The sequence below is a fragment of the Ursus americanus genome, chromosome 5 (assembly GCF_024610735.1).
Source record: "Ursus americanus isolate L20-20 chromosome 5, mUrsAme1.1.p, whole genome shotgun sequence".
In the NCBI taxonomy this organism is placed as follows: Eukaryota; Metazoa; Chordata; class Mammalia; order Carnivora; family Ursidae; genus Ursus; species Ursus americanus.
In genome coordinates, this window is record NC_142131.1 from 20,132,304 (window position 1) to 20,155,359 (window position 23,056).

The 23,056-nt window shown below is 39.2% G+C and overlaps 1 protein-coding gene across 29 annotated transcripts in view; it reads right to left on the reverse strand.

Moving 5' to 3' along the window:
* LOC123791494 (uncharacterized) overlaps window positions 1-23,056 on the reverse strand; it is a 132,913-nt gene that overhangs the window by 3,386 nt on the left and 106,471 nt on the right. For 27 of the 29 annotated variants that reach the window (XR_015724415.1, XR_015724407.1, XR_015724412.1 and 24 more), the window contains one exon: window positions 8,985-10,775. The gene's annotated coding sequence lies outside the window, so the exon portion shown is untranslated. Of the gene's footprint in view, window positions 1-8,984; window positions 10,776-23,056 lie in introns of those variants that run through there. The other 2 variants (XR_015724405.1, XR_015724410.1) reach the window with 2 other exon arrangements.

Below are 23,056 nucleotides of genomic sequence, written 5' to 3' on the forward strand. Positions count from 1 at the left end.
AGTGAGCTAGGGTGATGTGTGTCAAGTACCTGCTTCTAAAAAGGTTCCCTTTTCCATCCAGACTACACACATTTATGTTAATCTGTAAAGAAAAAAGATCCTACTGTGGAAATTGTGCTATAAACATATAAAATGTGGTAAATGAAATAATAATCACAGTGATGAACTTTATCAAAATTTACATGAGATGAATAATGCAAAGGCAGAGGAAATTATTCTCTACTAGCAGCAGAAATCCTCTACGTGGCTCCCTCTTAATTTCAAGATGCTTCTAGTAATGCAGTCTTTCTGATTATTGCAGCTCCTTTATCTTTTTAAAATCAAATCACCTAAGGATGGAAGCTTTGGTCACAAAGACAATGAGAACTGCCTGATTTCTTTTCTTTTTTTTTTTTTTTTTAAGATTTATTTATTTGAGACAGAGAGAGAAAAGAGAGAGAGAACTAGTGGGGGGTGGGGCAGAGACAGAGGGAGAGAATCTCAAGCAGACTCCCCCCTGAGCCAGAGTCTGACGCACTCAATCCCACGATCCTGAGACCATAACCTGAACCAAAAGCAAGACTCAGATGCTTAACCAACTGAGCCACCCAGACACCCTGCCTGATTTCTTTTCTAAAGAGATTCTTTTCACCCTCATCAGGTGAATCAAATTCCCAAACTAAAAATTGTGATTTTCAACCAAAGAGGTGATTATTTTCATGTATAAATAGTTGGTGAGTTTGAAAGTGGAATCAAAGATCTCTGATCTAGTCAGTCTTTACAACATGCATGGGGTATTTTTGACATAAATTTATACTTTTACCATCCTTTGAAGAACACGCACAGCCACTTCTGGGTTTTTCAGTTTGAACAGGAACTTATACACAATTCACACTGAAATTGTAGTATTAGCTACAGTTCCTACTGAAATGATTCTGTGTGCCCAAGAAGGGACGATTAGATTTGATGGAAACATTTATTCCTTTAGATTTGTAACCTTAAACACACAGCTAAGTTAGGCGACCTTTTCAATGGTTGAATTCCTTTAGGCAATCTGGTTACAATACATGACAATGTGACATCCAAAGATGCTTGGCTTTCTGGGGCGCCTGGGTGGTACAGCGGTTAAGCGTCTGCCTTTGGCTCAGGGCGTGATCCCGGCGTTATGGGATCGAGCCCCACATCAGGCTCCTCTGCTATGAGACTGCTTCTTCCTCTCCCACTCCCCCTGCTTGTGTTCCCTCTCTCACTGGCTGTCTCTATCTCTGTTGAATAAATAAATCTTTAAAAAAAAAAAAAAAAAACAAAGATGCTTGGCTTTCAACTTGCAAGAGAGGCTGGCGGTAGGGAGCTCATGTTCCAGGAACACAATTCTCTAGCCCCAGCATAAGTACTCTTGCTCATAGGAGAGGAGGCAAATTATCCGAAGGCGAAGGCTTTGGGACAGCCTCTGGCTTCCTGCCCTACCTTCATGTGGCAGTAATTTCCCTACACAAGAGGCAGAGGGCCTGTCCTTGACACACAGTGTCTGCCTTGCCTCCCACACACAAACCCACAAGAAAGTCTGACCCAGCAAGTATTAAGAAAAAAGCCCTGACCTGACCACACAGCAATTCTGGGGCATGAGCAGTAGCCACTGCCGTGCCCCTGGCAAGGGTTTCACTGCATCCAACTGAAAGTGGGCATAATAAAATTCCTTTGTCAGAGTCCCAATGGAGTGTTGGCAATTGAGTGCATATTGTCCCCTTGGTAGAAACGACTATGAACAGCATGAAATCTATGCTTTGGCAGCAAGAGAACTTGGTGCTAGCATTTTTCTAAACTGAAACAAGACAAATGAGTTGGCCTGATACTTACAAGTTATCTTACATGTTAAATCACCTCTAAAAATAAAAAAAAAGAAAAAAGATTGAAAGAAAATTATAAATCTTACGAAAGGAAAAAGATGGTTAGAGAAGTTTTATGCTTGTAAAGAATGATTTTAAAGCATCTTGAGAAGCCTGAGTTGAGGAAACAAAGAATTGTGAGCACCTAAGTTGCTTTAGGCTGTTCAGAATTCAAGGACTGAGGGGCAGGGTATGAACAAACTCCCACAGTAACTCAGAGAGTACTTACTTGTAATTAGTCAAAAAGTTCTCATACACAGTAAGTTATTACAAAGTTCAGGAAATAGCAGGCACTGAATTTAGGCACTAAACAAACACAAATAGAAATAGATGCTGCCTCACAAAAATCAATTCACAGACATAAGGTATAAACCTTCTGGATAGCAAAGGATAAGCAGTAAAAACTAGAGAAATTTGATTACGGGCATTAAAAAGTAGAGTAAATATTCTAGGGAAATAGTCATATATCTTTTTCTTCCTCCAAAATTTCTCAATGTGCTACTAAGCCTTCATTTTCTTTCCCCTCTCTACTCTGATAGATGGCATTATTGATCAGAGACCCCGCCTCAGTTCCTACAAGGTCTGGATCATTGTTACTTCTCCATTTCCTAACTGGCTTCTGACTTACTGGCCCAAAGAAGATGGGCATAGCCCTAGAATAGGTTCAAGTTCTAAGCAACACAAACACAATGCTTCTTCCCAAAGGAATGTTTTGAGCTTTCTTTCATGGGAATAGTGTGTGTCTTAACCCAAATGAGGACAGAAGACCTCTTTGCTCACGGTCCCCACTACACTCAGAGAGCACAGATCCCGGGAACAGAAAGAAGAATAGGGGCAAAGCTTCCACACTCTATGTTCCTGATACAATGTGATAAAACAAACCACTTCATTATTTGTCATCTAATTCAATCTCAAACCAAATCTGATTTGAAAAGCACAATGGTTATCAGATCAAAAACCTGGAGATGCTTTACAAAATACGAGACAAAGATATAGACGTATGCATGAGCTACACATAGTGACATTTTAAAATAGAGCAAAAAATGTATAAATCCTTTCCCTAATACGCCCAAGATTTTAAAAGTAAAATGAAGAATCTGTCAATGAGTCTGAAACTGAACCACTCTAACCAGGCTCAATGTTTATAGATGACGAGGAGCCAAACCAATAATAATATTGTGGCATTGATTCTTTATGGTCTCAGTCACACCCACCTCATCACTTAATATATTTTTCCTTCTAATATGTGTTCAATCCTTTTTGACGGCTTGGCTCAGAGCTTAGATAATAGAGCCAAACCATATCCCTTTGGTCGGTCTCAAGCTTGGCTGGACTTCCGATGACTTCCACATACTAAGAGCCACTCTCACAAAAAGCCTCATATGATAAAGCCACCTGCCTAACAAGTAATAAGAATCAGCATTTCTTGATTAATTGTACGAGCTAGTCACCATGTTTAGGGCTTTACACACACTACGTCATTTAATCCTTCCAAGAACCCACTGACCTCATTAGCTCCATTTTACAGATAGGGAATTGAGGCAGGGAAGTTAGGACTTTCTCAAGGTCACAGGGTAGCAAATGGCGGGAACTTAATTCTGTCAATTACGTTAAAATTGCCACAGGTTCACACAGTGTCGTTTGGCTACACTTTGAGGCAGATTTCCTGACTCACTTTTGGAAATGTAGAAAGCTTCACATGGCTGTATCATGTGAAGATTGGCCAGCATTTCTGAGGTGTCTGACTGGGAAATAAGTTGCTCACCTTCAGATAGTACAGAGGTCTAACGTTCACAAACACACAATCAATGACTAACTCTACCCTCTGCCACCGTCACCTCCACCAACAAGAGAACTGCTTCACAACCACACGAAAGATTATTTTTTATGACTTGCAGGGTTTTTTTTTTAATTTCTTTTAATGTAATGTAATGTAGTATGGTGTCTCCCTGTTTGCAGATACTGGGGGCAGGATTATAAAAAGTGTGAGCTACCTCAGGCCAAACCCGAAATAGCCCCGGTCCTTCCATCCCTGAACTTCAAAGCCAGCCCATTCTCCCTGCGCTGCTGTGGTGACTTCTGCAGTGGTCACGGGCGTGCAGCCTGGGTGGTCCCCCATATCCAAGCATTCCCTGCGCCAGGGAGCAACCACATGCCCTGGTTCTGGGGACGGAAAGGCAAGGGAGGAAAAGACAGAGCTGATAAATACACCCTGGCTTCCCCAAACTCTCCCTTGGAGAAAGTCAAATATATATGAGCCGAATGTGCTTACACAAGGCAAAGCTTTTCAACAGTACACCACCGCCCCACACGGCCTAGGGTTTTTCCTTCCTGACTACCGCAAAGCAACATGGGAGGCCACATGGCACCTCGTGGGGTGTGGGAAGATCATGAAACTAGAAGTAAAGAGACCCAAGTTCTGATTCTGTCACTCACAAGCTCTGTCACTCATAAGCCCCAATTCTTAATTCTCTATGCCCATCCATATTCTTCATTTTATGATTCTCTAGGTGTTGGGCATTGGAGCTTATTTGTTTATTTCCTGAATATAGGAAAAATATAAAGTATTTCTCCCAAATTTCCTCAGCCCCTGACTCTGTTAGAGGAAAGTACTAATTGACAGTATGCAAGTTCTAGTGTAAAGAGTATTCAATTAGAAATCAGCTTTTGCATCTTGGAGAGAGCAGACAGGAAGTCCCATGGAGGGCCTAGACTCACCTCAAGCACATCTCTTCTCAGGAGAGAGAACAGAAGATTGACACCTGCAAAAGCAGGAACTTAGCAGTAACACTGTCCCCACTGAGCATTTGGAGAAACCTCTTTCTCCAGCTTGTGATGGGGCTTTAATGTGAGGGACATTATCCAGAAAGGCCTGGTAGAAACAGAGAACCACCAGCCTATGCAGCTCTGGGGGAAGTTTCTCTTCTTTATGAAACTCTTTTTTTTTTTTTTTAAGATTTTATTTATTTATTTGACAAAGATAGAGACAGCCAGCGAGAGAGGGAACACAAGCAGGGGGAATGGGAGAGGAAGAAGCAGGCTCATAGTGGAGGAGCCTGATGTGGGGCTCGATCCCGGAACACTGGGATCACGCCCTGAGCCGAAGGCAGACACTTAACCACTGTGCCACCCAGGCGCCCCTCTTTATGAAACTCTTAAAGGAACCAGCCCTAGCATTGGGAAGAATACCAAGGTTCTTTGAACTTAAAAAAAAACAAAACAACAACAACAACAACAAAAAAAACAGGTGTCTGGATGTTCAACAATCACGGGCTGCAAGGTGGGGAGGAAGAACTGGCTTTTCTTTGAAGCTAGAATCCATTTGGCATGTGTTCAGTAGATATAAGGAGCAGATCCCATGGTCACAAGTTGTTTTATCTAAATTTTTGGTCCCGGTTTCCTTTGTTGTGAGTTCCAAGCTGCTTTGCACCCTTCCATCCTTTACAACTATTGAGTCTCTTCTACAGATCTGTAAAAATAAACAGGCCATTTCCAGATTACCAGCCAGCGACACCACATCCTGCGTTAGAGGTAATGATAACTAAGAGTAAGGCAGGTAGTCCCCCAGACGCATCTGGGAAGCATCCTCTTCTCTGAACAGAAGCACACAGCATTCGATTCTAGCCAAAGCTTGTTTGGCCTTGTGGTCTGCTGAGTTGAAATGGTTATGCCATTTTTTTTGTGTGTGAATCTAAAGATTATGTTTTTCATCTGACATTTTTCCTTTTTTTAAATTTTGGTATAAAAAAGTAACCCCCGGGGGAAACTCTACTGGCTTAGGCCATGAATCCCAGGTGTATCCTAATTAGCTTTAAAACTTATTAAAAAAAAAAAAAAACTTCAAGTTGAAGACAGCTAAGGAACTAGCAGCACAGTTTGGGCTAATTAACTCTTCTGGTAACATCTACTGACTGGAAACTGTGGTCTCAAAGATTCTGTGATAAGGTAGCTACCCAGGATCTTATCTGCACTTTTAACTCCTTTTAAATTAATCAGCTTTATCATGATTAACAACCTGAAATTATTTTTAGCTCTAGTTCTTATTTATTCTTTCCCCCATTCCATTAATGTATTCTTCACTTTCTCCCAGCCAAACCCTCCAATCTCTACTTAATATATAGAAATTTCATGAGACCAGCACCTCTCTACTCCCAAACGTGCAGGAACATACACTGGGGGGTAAGTGTAAGGAGTAGTCTTTCTTCTGCATCCTGCATTTGGCATTCTCAGAAGCGTGGGCAGAATGAGGATGGGCAAAGACAGAAATATTGCCAGATTCCACTCAGAGAACTCTCATTCTGCTCCTTGGAATCTTAAGCTGCCCTCTCCATCTTCCCTAACTCCTCAAGGGAATGTGTTTTCACTTGGAGCAGTCTCTTGGTAGCTGATATGCAGTAAAAGGAAAACCACACCTGCGGTTATATCACAGCCCAGGGAGGGACTAGCTATAGATCCGTTAATCTTGTCCATCCTTCTGGGATGGCCTGTGACAGTTGGCAAATGGGCCTGGAAAGACTGCAATAATAATATAGTCCTACTGACCTCTCTCCTACCACCTTGTAAGGACAGGTGTCCCTTCAGGAAAACTTAGGTTTCATCCAGTTTACAGTTTACATAGCCTCAGAAGGCTACTCAGAAGACTTAGGCGAGAAATAAAAAATCTCTAATCTTCTATTAAGGAAAAGGAATATTGGCCCAGAAATCAAAAGAGCTAGCCTCTAATCCCTTCTCTGCCATTAACTTGTGACTTTGGAGAAAACAGTGTCTTCACGTGAACATTATTAAGCCAGAGGATTCTAAAGGCCCTTTCCATCTATAAAGATTCTATGAAAGAATGTACTCTCCCATTTGCTCCTTTGAAGACCAACTGCTATAATTGCTAACTCCTGTCCAGATATCAGACAGAGGAATCAGACTCAAGGAAACCCAGATTTACATTTCGTAGGACTCTAAGAGAATTTTCAAAGACAAACTTTTACCACTCTTTTCTGAAATCAGAGAGCTCTTGCATGCCAATGCCAGTTATAAGACCTACATGAAATAAAATATCATTTTTTCTGATGAATTGATCACCAGTCAGAAGGTTAAATTCAGATTCCCTGATGAAGCAATAAAGCAACTCTAAAAGTTGAACAAAAATAAATAAAGGGGGGCGCCTGGGTGGCTCAGTCATTAAGTGTCTGCCTTCAGCTCAGGGCATGATCCCAGAGTCCTGAGATCTAGCCCCACATCAGGCTCCCTGTCTCTCTCTCTGTCAAATAAATAAATAAAATCTGAAAGAAAGAAAGAAAGAAAGAAAGAAAGAAAGAAAGAAAGAAAGAAAGAAAGAAAGAAAGAAAGAAAGAAAGAAAGAAAGAAAGAAAGGTGACTACAACAATATAAACACCAAACGAACATTTTACTCCTTATTTTGTGCCAGACGTTGAGCTAGGAATTTCTGCCTGTGCTATCTCAGCTTAGCATTATAAACAGGCTCAGTCCTCTCATTATGTTCAATTATCACCCCCCGACCCAGGACAGCCTGCTATATGCCGACCTCCAGCACAGAGATATTGTATAAAGCAAGACCTTTATACACAGGCACACCCAACCAGTCCACCCACCCTATGGGCTTCCAGAGACTTCATCTCAACACATCACTTCCTGGAAAGAGGAAAAGAGTTCCCTATTTGTCAAAAAGAAAAGAAGTCTCAGTGTTTGCCTTTTTCTGGTATACTTCCTTCTGGTCTCTGAGAGTATTTTATCTACACAAGGAGGGTCACTCTAATGTCCAGATCAATATCTGCAAAAGCTTTTAAGCTGTAATAACCATGATCTTCAGCACTCAACATATCCTGACAAGACCCCCTTCATGTCAAGTGAAGTGGGTAAACTCTTAGGAAGGGATTTTTAGACTCATTCCTTGGCTACCAGTACTTTTAGTAGAAAAGTCCATAATCATTAAGCCAAATATGCAAGGGAATAGGCATTCCCAACAACATAGTTTTAATTTTCTTTAAATCCAACCAGCACAAACTTCATCACTACATTGTTGCTAACTAATGAGTTGAATTTTGGCAGCCCATTAATCTTAATTTTGTAAACATTGATTTTTTTCCCCTAGGTTTTGAATGGAGCTAAAATTAGCATGGGTTTTTGTTTTGTTTTGTTTGGGGGGTCTTTTTTTAGTATAACCTCCTTTTCAACTTCCTGCTACTGGATATTTTATTGCAACAAACAGCTCTATCCTTGACCAGGGTCTAAAAAGAAGTCAGAGGAGTTCTGGGAATAATGGTCCCACCTCTCATCTTGTTTCACACACTTCCCCTGTCCCTTCTGGGACATGGAGCCGCCATTGACTTCTAAGGAAATTCACTTGAGGCTCAATTAAAACTATGGGGCACAGAGAAGAAGCAGCATGCCCTCACCTTTTCCTCCCCAGTAAGATCTGTTTCCAGGACCAATCCTATATAGGAGAACTTTTGAGGGTTTGTGGTAAAAGACGCAACTAGAAGGTTCAGGCCAGCCCTCATTCATTTGACAACTGCTGGTTTATCTCAAGTTTCTTTCATAAATGCAAATGCCTAAAGATTAAAGTTCAAATGCCTAAAGATTAAAACTGAGAGGATCTCTCCTACCAAAGGGAATGCTCATGGCTTCCAATCTCTCCCCCAGCTCGATCTGGCTTCTTAGCCACTGCCATTCAGCAAACACAGTTTAGGGAACAGCAGTTTTATTAGTGTTGGAGATGTGTGGTATGAACTACATTCTTTCCAGCTAAGCTGAGAAGATCATTTCACATCACTCATTTTCTCATTATGCCCTCTCTTTGGCATGGTCTCACATACAACAGGCTACCCATCTTTCCTTTTTCCTTTTTTCCTCTGTGATAGCCTATTCTAGAAGGTTTTGAGCCCTTGCCCCTTATTTTCCTCAGAACAACCATACTGTAGCCTCCAAGATTCTCTCTTCCCTTCTCTACCATACACCTAGTCAGTTGCCATTACTTTATATTTCTACTAATAAAATACGAGTCCAATCTCTGAGCATCATCTGATAACTTATGACAAACCAATCACATTTCTTCCTTTGAAGCATCCTGACATTTATCACTTTCCTTCAATATTTTATGCTACTCACTGAAATTCTAAAAGCAGTCATCTAATCAGTCTTGGGGGAGGGAGAGCATCTCCAGGCAGAAGGCTGTACTTGTGGTGATAAAGTACAAAGGTCCAACGGTTAGACAGCAGACAGCCAAGCAGAAATCTTCGTGCTGCTACGTACTGGCTGCATCTCCTTGGTCATGTTCCATAAGCTCAGAAACAGCAGCCCAGAGTCTGGATAGAAGAGAGCATGTTTAGCAGACAGGTTCTGAATTTGCTAAAGCAGAGCAGAAATATTTCAAACCTTCATCCACAGGAAGATAGAGTGGGATCAGCTTACATTGACTTCACTGGGTGTGAGCTTTTCACTCTGGATCTCTTGTTGTCGTCCAAGTGTGACAAAGAAGTTTCGTCAAACCTATCTCTTAGCAATTGACAGTGGTTCATTAGAACTCTGTGTTGAGAATTCTGAGGCCACTGGCTCTTAGAGAAACAAAGCATGATTGATTATTAATGTCTTCCATGAAGAAGGAGAAAAAGGTGGCTTACATGTTTATGTCTGCCCTCCAGGCAGTGTAAACAATGGAGGTCAAGGAGGGCAATTTCAGCCAAAGAGTGACATGATAAAAGACATGTTTTAGAAGATTAATCTGGCAACAGATTATAGGAAGGGTTGCTGACACAGAAGTAAAAAAAAAAAAAAAAAAAAACAATTTGGAAGCTTTTGCCAAAATCAGGACAGCAACCATGCAAACAGAAAAGAAGGACTACATTTAAGAGATTTTAAGAACTAATCGATATACTTAGCATGACTTCCAAAGAGCCTTTAAACTGAGGGCGTTTTTTAATAGATTTCATTTTTTAGAGCAGTTTGGGTTCTCAGCAATATGGAACAGAGGGTATAGAGATTTCCTATTCACCCCCGACCCCCACACTTGCACAGCCTCCCCCATTATCACCACCCCCCACCAGAGTGGCACATTTGATACAACTGATGAACCTACACTGACACATTATAATCACCCAAAGTCCATAGCTTACATGAGGGTTCACTCTTGGAGCTTTACATTCTATGGGTTTGGACAAATGTATAATGACTTATATCCACCATTATAGTATCATACAGAGTAGTTTCAATGTCCTATAACTCTTCTGTGCTCTCCCTATTCCCTTCCACCAGCCCTAGCAACCACTGATCTTTTTACTGCCTCCATAGTTTTACCTTTTCCAGAATGTCACAGAGTTAGTCATAGTATATAGCTTTTCAGAATGCCTTCTTTCACTTAGTAATATGCATTTAATTTTCCTCCATTGGAATGAGATTGGCAGCTCATTTCTTTTTAGTGCTGAATAATATTTTATTGTCTGGATGAACCACAGTTTATTTACCTACTCAAGGACACCTTCGTTGCTTCCAGCTTCCATGGGCAGGTTTTTGTATGGATGTAAGTTTTTAACTCTTTTGTGTACATTACCAAGCAGCACAACTGCCGGATCAAATGGTAAGAGTATGTTTAGTTTTGTAAGAAACGGACAACTTGTCTTCCAAAGTGACTATATGCCATTTTCCTTTCCCACCGACAATGAATGAGAGTTCCTAATACTCCACATCCTCACCAGCATTTGGTGTTGTCAGTGTTCTGGATTTTGGCCATTCTAGTAGGTATGTGTGTTATCCCATTGCTGTTTTCATTTGCATTTCCTGTTTGACGTATGATGTGGAGTAGAGTTAAGGCATCTTGATTCTTGAGAAGGATACCTGTATTGGCTAGTTCTTACATTAACAAAGATTCATTTATTTCATTCATCCATTCCTAAGCAACGTCACCTAGGAGACAGCAAGATAAGAGGACATTTGAAATACAGTACAGGTAAATTTTGACAAATGACAGGTAAGGAAAATTTTGGATGAGATGCATTCCTAACATTGGTGAGTATTTTGGTCAACACAGTCAACTTTTACCCTGGTAAAGCAGAGGCCATCTAGAGAGACTCAATGACCTTGGGCAGAGGTGTTAGAAGATACTGAAAATAAATCTTGCCTTCTTCATAATTTTGACCAGCAGCTCTGGCCCTGCCTTAGTTCATTCACTTTTGCCTCTCCATCTTGTGATAGGTACATCATGACACTTATCCCGGAAGTAGAGACACAAGGCTGACACCAGATCTCATTTCAAAGACAAGTCTCTTAAAAGGCCTCCCAGAGCATAGAGCAGAAGGAAAAGGAAGACACTGATTATAATCACTAATACTGAAAATGTATTCATTTGTTAATTTATTGAGGGACCACTATGTATGAAGCTCTGAATTAAAAAGCATTTCAGAGATTGGGCACATTCAGGATGGTACGGCCATAGAGACATACTTTGATTTGCCGTTTGCTTTCTTATTTGTGCAGTAGTGTGTTGTTTAATATTTACATTAAATATTTAATATTTACATTGCAGATTTTCCAACTCTGTTTTATTTTTGACCCTTAGTTTTATACCACTGTGGCTGGAAATATACTTGGTATGATTTCAGTCTTCTTAAATTTGTAATATTCGTTATGTCTCTTTTTATGTGATTTAACCAGGGGATTCTTCTGTGTGTACTTAGAGAAAATGTGTATTCTACTTTTCTTGGATGGAAGGCTTTATATATACCTTTTAGAACCATGTATTCTGAAGTATGCTTCAAGTAAAAAAAATGTTTTGTTGAAAAAAACATTAACTGAGGATACTCGTTTAAAATAAAGCATATCAGAGGGGAGGTTGGAGGGACGGGTGAAATAGGTGAAGGAGATTGAGAGTACACTTATGACGAGCACTGAATAATGATATATAGAATTGCTGAATCACTATATTGTACACCTGAATCTAATATAATACTGTATGTTAACTATACTAGAATTAAGATTAAAAATTTAATAAAAAAATAAAAATAAAAGCACTTCAAAATTATATGACGTATATCCTCCAGAAACATACATTCTACCTAGGAGAAAAAATACATCTTTATTAAAATTAAGGAATAGATTAAGAGATGGCACAGGCCATAGATGGCAAATGTCCCTGCCTTATAATAGTAATTGTCTTAGGTATGGTACAAGTTGAGTGAATGATTTGGGGAACGGGAATAACCATTCATGAAGTGCAGAATCACAGAGATTTTCCAAAGCTAGACAAATGGTAGGCAAACAGGAATAACCAATGAGGAAGGGCTGTTTGGAGAGGACTGGCCCTGACTGGGGCTCCCTCCTTCCTGCACAAATGTGTTGATTATGTGAACCCAACTAGGCTGGGGGAAAGATGATTGGAACATTTCCTTAGACAATGGCCCAATTGAAAGGTCACTTCCTGACACTTTCCATGTCCCTGAGGGGGAATCCCATACTGGCTCCCAGTAAACAGAGATGTCTATGTTGAAAGCCAGGCTTCCAAACAAATCCTGCCTGCCAGAGTCATAGGCCTCCACTTTGGGGTTTAGAGATGAATTAAAGATAAGTATTCATGCTTAAATGTCCACTCATATATAATGAAATCTGTAGTTTTTCAATTTACAATCATTGCAAAGTAGCCGTGTTTTCCTTTACTTTGTTGACTCTATGATTTTTCATATCATCTGAGAAACAGAAATTCTTCACTCCCAAATGAGCAACATTTTGAACTCAACCCTGACCCTAACGTGATAAAAATCTGTGCCGTTGAAAAGAAACATAAAGTGTTTTGTTGTTTTGTTCTGTCTCTTCCCCTGAAAGCCATCCAAGGGCAGAATCCTGTTGCCTTTGTTCACAATAAATACGACATAGAAAGAACATGGTATTTTAGACAGAGCTTTCAGAAAAATCCATATAAGGGCAAAAAAGAAACATTTGATGCTGAATTCTTTCCTAATTTAAGACATTTTGAGTCCAGTTTTTATTTAAAAAAAAAAAAGGATAAGAATTCCAGGGCAAATGTTCCTAGGATTTCTTGTGTGAGCTGACAGTAGTAATCAGCAGACATTGTCCAAGTCATTGAAGGAACCCCGCATAACCTAAATGTCTCTTCTGTGTGCCCAGCCAGCACCAGCCTGCACAAAGACCTCATCCCTTCCTCACCCCCGGAAGTCCCAACATACTTCAAAATTCTTCAGCATTTTAAACATCTTGGTGTGTTGTTTTGAAATTGCTCTCAAGTTACTTTTTGGAAACATTGCATGATCCAACGCAGTGCTTATCAAAGCAGAAGCTCTGTATCAGAATCACCTGGAGTTTTATTAAAATGTAGACTCCTGAGTCCATGCCTGGAATTGCTGAATCTGGAATATCTGGGAGAGACCCTGGGATCTGTATTGTTAGAGACTCTCCCGTGGTTTGAATCTACAGTGCAAAGAATCCTGAACTTTGAACTCTAGTCTTAGTTCTACTATTAAATATTCATGATTGACTTTCAGCCCGTCATTTTAATCTCTACAACTCAGTTTTTCAACTGTAACACAGCATTATTGTGAAGCAATATATGCAGAAGTACTGATACAAATTAAAAAAAATATTCATACATATACTTGTGAATCTCTTAGTTAGATGAAAAAGCCTTTGAGATCTGGGAATCTATTGTATTTTTCTTAGTGGTAATGTCATATTTCTAGCTGGATTTCAGTTGTTTAATACCCTAGACAGGACAAGAGTTAGAAGCATTTGCAGCCTGATACTTACAGAAAAACAATTAGCCCCCAGGAGTCCACATCAATACAGAATCTACCTTGGGTGAATCTATCATTGAGCAGGGTCTTCCCTAGGACTTGCAAGTTAATCAACTATCAGAGTCAATTAAAGTTAATAAGGCTGTTGTTTGCTGTCTAACAAAGCTCATAAGATGGACGTGTAAGGCCTCCTCGCTAATTTGCTTAATTTTCCAGGAGCAAAAGAACTCAGATAGCCTGGTAAGTCATGTTGACTACCCATATGGATCAGAGTAAAAGTACCTTTTATGAAGGACATTATTTTACTGTTTTTCATATCAATACTTTGGGAACTACATTACATCCCTATTTTAAAAATGAATAAACTAAATCACGGGAACTTAAATGGCTCTCTGTGACAACCTGAAATGTCTGTCTCCATAAGAGGAGACAAGGAAAAACTTGACAAGGATCCTGCTGATCACTTGGGCCTGGTAGGACATCCTGCACCCACTGAGGGCTGAGGCTGTCAGCTGATGTTCGTTGAGGTGTCTTGCTTCTGTTCTGTCCTCAGACTGACAAACTCCCTTTTTTTTAATTGAAATACCTATTTCTTTAAATACTTAAAGTCTCATTCAGATTTAAGTCTGTTATACTTGTGAAGTCAGTGTTTCCAACAAGTTCGTTTTATGTGATAAAAAGATGAGCATTTTTATATGAATAGGTAGTTACACAGTCGTGATCATGACTACTAGAAAAAATATATAACAAGTATATCACATCTTAATTTCAATAATAGTATTACAAAGATGAGGTTAAATCATTTTAAACGGTGAATTGATATAAAGTTAATTTAAGAAAAAAACATGGGGCACCTGGTGGCTCAGTCAGTTAAGCGTCTACCTTCAGCTCAGGTCATGATCTCAGGGTTCTGGGATCGAGCCCCTTGTTGGGCTCCCTGCTCAGAGGGGAGTCCTCTTCTTCCTCTACCTCTGCCCCTCCTCCTGCTCATGCTTTCTCTCTCTCAAACGAATAAATAAAATCTTAAAAAAAAAGAAAGAAAGAAAGAAAGAAAGAAAGAAAGAAAGAAAGAAAGAAAGAAAGAAAGAAAGAAAGAAAGAAAGAAACATTACATAACACCTTAGGTGTTGTGCGGATTTGACCAATTTGTGGAAGGAGTAATAAAGACAATTTGGGAAAGACTACTTTAAAATGACTCTACTTACCTCCCTCTGTTTCATTCTGAGTTGTTTTTATATTTTAATCTTAGGAAAAAAATATTTATTTCCCTGTTTTCAAGTTTCTCAGGCAGGGCTTCAAAGTAGCCTCTTTTGAACCAACAACATATATGTACTTCATTTGACTTTAAGCCACTGCTATGACTGCAAATCACACTAAATATAAGGATAGTAAGGACGGCTCTATTTATTGACGTTTGGCACAGATTATTCATCGCACGTATACCACTGTTAATTACCAGAACTCCTGTGAGGTAGGTATCGTTCTCCGCAATTCACAGGCATGCCAACTGAGATTGTGGAGGTGAAATGATTACCCACAGCTCCCTTATTACATGTAGGGACCAAAAATTAAACTCGAATCAAAATTTTTCTTCTTTCCCCAATATATGTTACCCCTCTGTACCAAATTTCCTAAAATGTATTGCTGCCAAAATATTTCAAAATGTCTTACACTGTAAAGTTTCAGTGAGTACATTGTAGTTACAGAAAAACTATAGGCTATATCTGTGTGTGTGTGCCTTTAAGAGAATTCAATTGATTCTATTTTTAATGCGTTATCTTTAAGAGGTCCGCCACTTATTATATCTTCTCTTCTAGAAGTCAACATTCCCCTGCTTCCCTTGGAGATGAAAACCTGGCAACTACATGTGTACATGAGATGCCCTCTTCTGTGTAACTAGGGTCAACACTGATCCTAAACCAAAGTCAATCTGATTTTCTTTCCTGCAAATCTGTTCTGAGGACAACTTTGCTAAACAGAGGACATGTAAATTTGGGAGCCATGGGACAGGAGAGGCAGAGAGAAGACGGAAACAGAGGTGCACCTAGAACCAGAGAATCAGGCCTTGCGGAGTGAGAGTGGGAGAGAGCAAGAACTCCCATCTGGACTCCTAGTTACAGCCTATCTTGAGCCCCAGTTATTGTATCTTCTGCTCTCATGTTATGTGAAGTATCCCTACAATAAATTTTTATGTTTTAATTAAGCTAGTTTGACATGGATCGCTATTATTATAACTAAAAAGGTGTTAAGTAATACTCCCAATGTTGGAAAGAAACCTCTCCTTGAAAACACTCTACAGTGAAGTGCTGGGAATGGCCAGCAATCCCTGTACCAACGATGAAAGATTACTCCCAATTTTGCCGTGAAAGGGAGGAGAACGCAAGTGGGTCAACGCTCAGAGACCCTTTGCTCTTCTTCGCTCCCGCTGTTATTGGTCCTTCAGCATAATCACACATCCTTACCATGGTTTCTCAAGCACAGGAAGTGTGACAAGGGGTTTTACTGAAACTGGGAGGATCTGTTTATGGAACTATACGATATGCTAATCTGCGTGTTCTACCAGTTCTGCTAAACATAGTTTAAGGGACAATGCCTATGTCTCTTTGATCACAGGGCGGCTGTTTGAGCCAAGAAAGCTTCAGGTAAGGAGGGCACATATTGCATGGTGCACTGGGTGTTATACGCAACTAATGAATCATCGAACCTTGCATCAGAAACCAGGGATGTACTGTATGGTGACTAACATAATGTAATAAAAAAAATTAAAAAAAAAAATCTTTAAAAAAAAAAAAAAGAAAGCTTCAGGCAAGGCAACTCTCCTGTGCATTCCAAAGGCCTTCGCCCTGCTCTGAAACCTTCCCTGCCCTCAGCGGCCTGGGCTTCGGTGTTAACGTTTTTAGCGAGCCAGGTATTATGGCTGATTGTATGCTCTACATTAACCCCAACAGTGAAGGATTCTGAATCGTTCCATTTCTTCTGATCATTTACTGGTAGTGACCATATGACAGATGATTTCAGTTAGTTCTAAGAGCCAACCCATTTGACTGCATTACAAATTAAATTGTCCAAATACTTTTTCATCATAAAGTATTCAAATGAGAAAACATTACATTCTCCCCTAAAGAGCAGAATCATAAATTATGGCCTTTATTTACCAAATAAACTCCTGTTCATCTCATTTAGGCCCCTTTTAGTGGCTTCCTCTACTCATCTTGTCTTAAGCATTCTTACTAGAAACTCCAGAATAATTTTTGACACAGACAAAAGTAGAGGCAGATTTAGTAACCAAAACACGTATATTTAAAAATTGTCCCTTACTTAGCATATGTTAATATGGTGGTTCATACCAGAGGAACAAAATAAAATCATCACAAGAAACAATGGCAAAACACAAGCACTCTGGATAATTCAAACTAAGCCTTCTTGCTGGTTCAAACAATTTGGTTTTGATTTCATACACCACCAAAAGGAGACATTAAAGAAGACTCTACACGGAGTGCTTTTCTATTGTTGTTCATCCATGTTTTCCCTTGGGTTTAAGAAAGAAAGAAAAAAAAAAAGCAATAGAAATCATATAATTTTTTTCATTGAATTGATTTTTAAAAATGAGTTTGGCAATTAAAATCAGATTTTTTAAGAAAGAAAAAATACTTCTGAGTAAAGCACTTATACGAAAAGTTTTAGCAGAATGTGGATTAAATTATTGGTTTTTAAACCACCCCTTAAAAGTGGCATTCACTCTGGAATGGAAAAATCAGTAGACCCAAAGCATAACAAGATTTTGACTAGTAAAATTAAGAGCTAAATCAAAACTTGGTGTAAATTAATTGCAAATTTCATAATCCTAGGAAAATTCTGACTAAAGCACCTTCCTAGCTGAAACTAATCTTTTTCTAAATGTTTCCTTTTAGTGATTGTTTCCGGTTTATTACAGAAATTCTTCAGGCTATAGCTCCTGCAGTTTAATCCTCCAAGTAGATTTTTTGGTAGCAAATCTACTGAGTGTCCAGCCTCTTGACCTTGTTTCTTTTGGCCTGAAAGTTCTTCTTTTCAATGCTTCTGCCCCAAAGAGGAAAGGCAAATCTAGAGATGAGGGAGGTGCCCTTGTTTTATGAGCCGCCATAAGAGTTGGCAGGTGCGAAAGGATCAAAATGTTAGGAAACCATACAGTTATAAATACATGTTTTAAAGAAAAAAATCTTGTTCGTAGTACATTACTATTATTGTGTGTCATGCTGTAGATGAGTTTACTTCTACAAAGTGAATACCTTGCTTGCTGGAAAATGAGTTAGCAGATGTTTGATTTTGAAAGGAAGAATTAGGGGCGCCTGGGTGACTCAGTCGTTAAGCGTCTGCCTTCGGCTCAGGGCATGATCCCAGAGTCCTGGGATCAAGCCCCACATCGGGCTCCTCTGCTGGGAGGCTGCTTCTTCCTCTCCCACTCGCCCTGCCTGTGTTCCCTCTCTCACTGGCTGTCTCTCCCTCTCTGTCAAATAAATAAATAAAATCTTAAAAAAAAAAAAATAAAGGAAGGAAGGAAGAATTAATGCTTAAGGCTTAAATTAAATATTTTTTTCAAACCTGAAAACTCAATGTGCATTATTCTTTGAATTTATCAGGCCACTAAGAGTAATTATTAGGCACTATTAATATAATATGTTAGTATATAGCAGAATAATGGACCAGGCTGGCCCTACACTGAAGAATAAGAGCTTTCCATGAAGAGTCTATTAGAGACAGTATCTCCCTAAATTCCCATAATGGTGCTTTGACCCTGGTTAATGCCAGTGAAAACCGAAGAGCTGTTAAAAAGCAAGTAACTTTAAGTCTCCATGTAAACTCTTTTTGCTGCTTATAGAATTCTTCCCCTGACTCATCTCTGCAGAAAGAGGTATTTTTTCTTGGTCTCAGTTTATATGTTGTCCCTTCTATGAAGCTTCTCCCACATCAGCTCCTTCCTCTTGCCCAACCCCCAATGCAGCAGAGTTAATAAATTAATCACGCCCTCTGTGTTACCATAGCACAGTACTTATGCTGTATTCCAGTTAGCTCTGTACGCATGGGTTTATCATCATGATCCTGGAAACTTTTGAAAGTGGGAAGAGTATGTAATTCATTCAGTGCCTTGTTTATAACAAGTACTCAAAAGACGTTCATCAGAAACAAGGGAACAAAATCCTCTTAACAGAAGTGAACGCACGGATTCACTCATTCATATCTCTATTCAACAAGTAATGTTACTTAGGATATATTTTGTCTTATTGCAAAATATTTTCTCAGAGACCTAGAGGTCATTGGAAATCTTTCAAATGCTTGACATCATGCAGTGGGCAAGAACAGAGTAAAAGAGACAAGAAAACAACGCCTCCTTCTTAAAAATTTTGCCCTTGGCTATCTCTGATGCTAAACATGTAGCAGGTGCTTGATGAAAACTTGTTGAATGATTGATTGATTGATTGATTATAGCTGAAGTTCAACTGTTTTCTGTCATAGCAGTGATAAAAATACCTGCTAAAATTTTCATCTTCTACAAAAACGTTCTTAGGAAGTCGAGTTTTGTCCTGACAACTAACCTACACAAGACTGATATCATTCCTCATTAAACGCTCAAAATTTCTTGTATGCATCTCTTTATATTCTAAATACATCCATTGATGTTTATGTAGTATTTGCGTATGCTTTATGCTGCCTTTACATGATGATTTTACATCCTATTCACTTCCTTTACAAGCTGATTTCCTCAAAATGAGAGAAAAACATTTTATCCCTGAACTAAAAAACTGTATATTTGTGCTTCTACAAACCAGGAAATTTGTTTAATTGTCTTTCACCAGGTCGAGGACCATTCATATTAAAAATGATCAGCCAGAGGCAGTGCAAGTTTTGGTACTCCTTCTGAAGTATCATCAAATGACAAAATTGCATTTGGAGCCATGCTAGTATCAAGCATGGATGACCATATCCATAAGTTCTTCAGCTTTCAGAGTTGGAGGAGACTTAAAGAATAATATATTTCAAGTTTAATGCAAGGATCCCTTTAAAAAAAAATCTGGTAAAATCTGTCTGGATACCACTAGGGACAGAAATCATTTTCCTCACAGAGTGCCTGTTCCATTTCTGAAGAAGTCTAATTCTTAGAATGCACTTCCATTTACTGAGCCAAAATCAGATTCCCTGAACTTCAAACATTGATCCTGGCTCTAGCCTCTAGTGTTTCAAAGATTTAATCTAATCCCTCTTCAAATATTGAAAAGCAGCCATGGTTCCCTCTAGGTATTTTCCAGTACAGCCTATAAACCTGACTAAATCTGTATCATCCAGCACACATGTGTCTATTAACCATAAGGACATCATGAGAGATCACTTCAAAGGCACTACTCGTGTACTAATGCCAGTATTTCTTTAACCACCAATTAAATAAGCAAAGTGAATTGGTCATGATTGCTGCTAAGAAACTCATGTTGGCTCTTAGTGATCACTGCCTACTTTTGGGTGCACATATGCAATCTGCTTAATAATTCATTTGGCAATTGGCACATTTTTGTTTCCAGGATCTATATTTCATTCTGTATCAGTCACAATTCAACTGGGGGAGGATGGGTCTCTAAGTATTTAAAACAGTGGAAGGGAATGGATTTAATACGGAGAATTGGTTACACAGATGCAGAAAGGCTCATTGAACAGGGAGTGGTGAGACAACCCAGAGATTAGAAATAGCAGGAAGTAAACAATGAATCATGGAACACTACATCAAAAACTAATAATGTACTGTATAGTGACTAACATAACACTAAAAAATTTTTTTAAAAAAAGCAAGCAAGCAAGGAAGCAGGAAGTCACCAGGACTTCTAGGCTAGAGAAGAAAAAGCAAGAGCCTGTGATACCAGGGCCAGGGGTTAGGGTCACCTAGAGGATGATCAAACTGTGACAGGAGTGTAGAGCAGGAGTTGCAGCTATAGAGAAGACACTACTTGAGACATTGCTAGAAATATCCCCTGAGGCACAGAGAAAGAGGGAAAATAACCTGGTTTGCCCGTTCCCCCAGCCCTTTACCTTTCCACTGGGTTTCTCACTGGCTGAACCCACTAGAGAGTCAGCTGACACAGAAATCTGGAAAATGCAGCCAGTGGTGATGGGGGTGCAGAGCAAAGCAGGAGAGGGGTGGAAATGGGTGCCTTTCCACAATTCTCCATGATTCTTTAAAGACACCACACTTACAGAATATCTCAGTACTTCTGATAACTACCTTAATTAAAACACTTATTTCATTATGGTTTGTTTTGGAGGTTTCTCCTCACATAAATGTCTTCCCTAAACCTGGACATGCATGACGTAACTGTGTTATTATTCTGGTCATTTGCTTTTACCAGTGTGTTGCATCCAGAAATACAAAAAATTGTATTTCCCCCCCCAAAAGCTCCTCTTTTATTATCACCTCCCTTGTTTGAGGTTCAATTTCTGCCTAATCATGTTTGCATTATGTTTTTTAGTTTATGGTTAGTGTTAATAAATGGTTAACTGGAGTTTAAGTAGATCCGATTTTCCTTCTTAGCAGGTTCACTCAACAATATCTGCACTTATTGTTTTTCTAACAAGACACACCCAACTTTTACTGTTGTGAAGAAATGCCTCATGAAAATGTTCCACTGGCATTAAATGATGCATATCAAAAGACCCTTGACATATTTTTATTTTTTAAGTAATTCGCTTTTTATCTTTTGGGATTTCACTATAAGAATATTTATACGGTATCCCTGGCACAAATATTGTAGCATTTAACAGCCAGGTAGCTTTATAAAATCATCTATCAGCTGACTGAGTTTATGAATGTAACTAATCTTTCCCCAGCAACAGGGCAGCCTTTCACAGTGATTGACAGAATTGAACAGCAATTGCATCATTGTGTTGATATGGGATGCACAGCCGGCTTTTTCTGACTGTCCAAAGTAATCATTTTAATTACAGACACTAGACTGCTCCTTAAACAGTGGTGTACAGAGCTGTGCTATCCCATACAGTACACTCTGGCCAAGGAAGGCTACCAAAACCTCAAGATGTGGTTCTACTGAATTGACTAAAGCTATATACACTGAATGCACACCAAGTTTCAAAGACCTAGTATGGAGAAAAGAATGCAAAAATACCTTATTCATATTTTATATTGATTCTGTGTTAAAATGTTAATAGTCTGGAAATACTGGGTTCAATAAAATGTTATTAAAATTAATGTCATCTGTTTCTTTTTACTTCTTAAGTTTAGTTCTAGAAAATTTTTAAAATATATATGTGGCTAGCACCTGTGGCTTTCTTTGTATTTCTTTTGGATAGTGCTGGTCTAGAGCAAATGAAGAAGTGAGTATCTGTGGAGACAGGCATAGCAACTAACGGAGAAGTCATCTCTCCTTTTAATTAGTTTTGTAATAGCAACAGATTCAATGTCAGACATTTAAAAGAGACAATACTATTCTCTTCAGTCAAGCAAAACTCCCACTGTGGTTCCTAAGAGTTCTGCCTGAGTGAACCAAATGAGATTAAGCCCATGATGTTTACTTTGTACTAAAACGTTTTCTCTTTTCCGAAACTTTCTTGGTATAGTGTTGGCTAGCAGGCCGTAGAAGTGCAGCATAGAGAAAGGATGAAAGAACAATAAAGGAACAATTTGAAAGTGTTGTTTTGAAACATGTAACTAGTGCTGTCAGCTGCTGGTTCTTTCCATTTTGTACATTTACATTTCCTGACTGTAGTTTAAGAACATTTCACTGCGTGTTACTATCAATCATCCTTAACCTAGAATTGCACTGTACATTAGTAACAGTTAATTGGCATATTTAAAGTAAATAGCTACTTAGTTTTGTTGTGAAGGTTTTGCATACAAATCTATAACACCACACGCTTTGTTTGTTTCAATAGCAAATATCCCTGTCTGCAACATTGCCACTTCTGTCAGTAGCTGAATAGAGATGCAATCACACTGAACTACCCTGCACACGAGACGACAGCCCAAATGACGTGCAATGTGTAAGCAGGCACTCTTTGCCCATCAAATGATGCCCATACAGAGGCAAGAACACAAAGACGTGAAAAGGAGAGGCAATGTGAAATTTTAGGATGGTCAAGAAAGAAGAGGGGAAAAAATAAAACACAAATTATTATTTTGCCTACATGTTTTCTACACATTCAGGAGCTAAGGGAGATTACTTAGCGTACATTGTCTTGGCCTCCGCCATTTGTGCAAGGCTGGGTATACACCCAGCAAGCAACATACTTCCCACAGCTCAGGGAGACATATCATTCTACTCTTCATTCCCGCAGAGGGATGGAATTGTGGAACTGTCCCTCTTCGTTGGCAGCAGGGCTAAAATGGGAATGGGTTAGGTCTTTGACGGTAGAAGATAAGATGAAAAGGACTTCTTTCCAGCTGTGAAGCTAACACATCAATGAGAT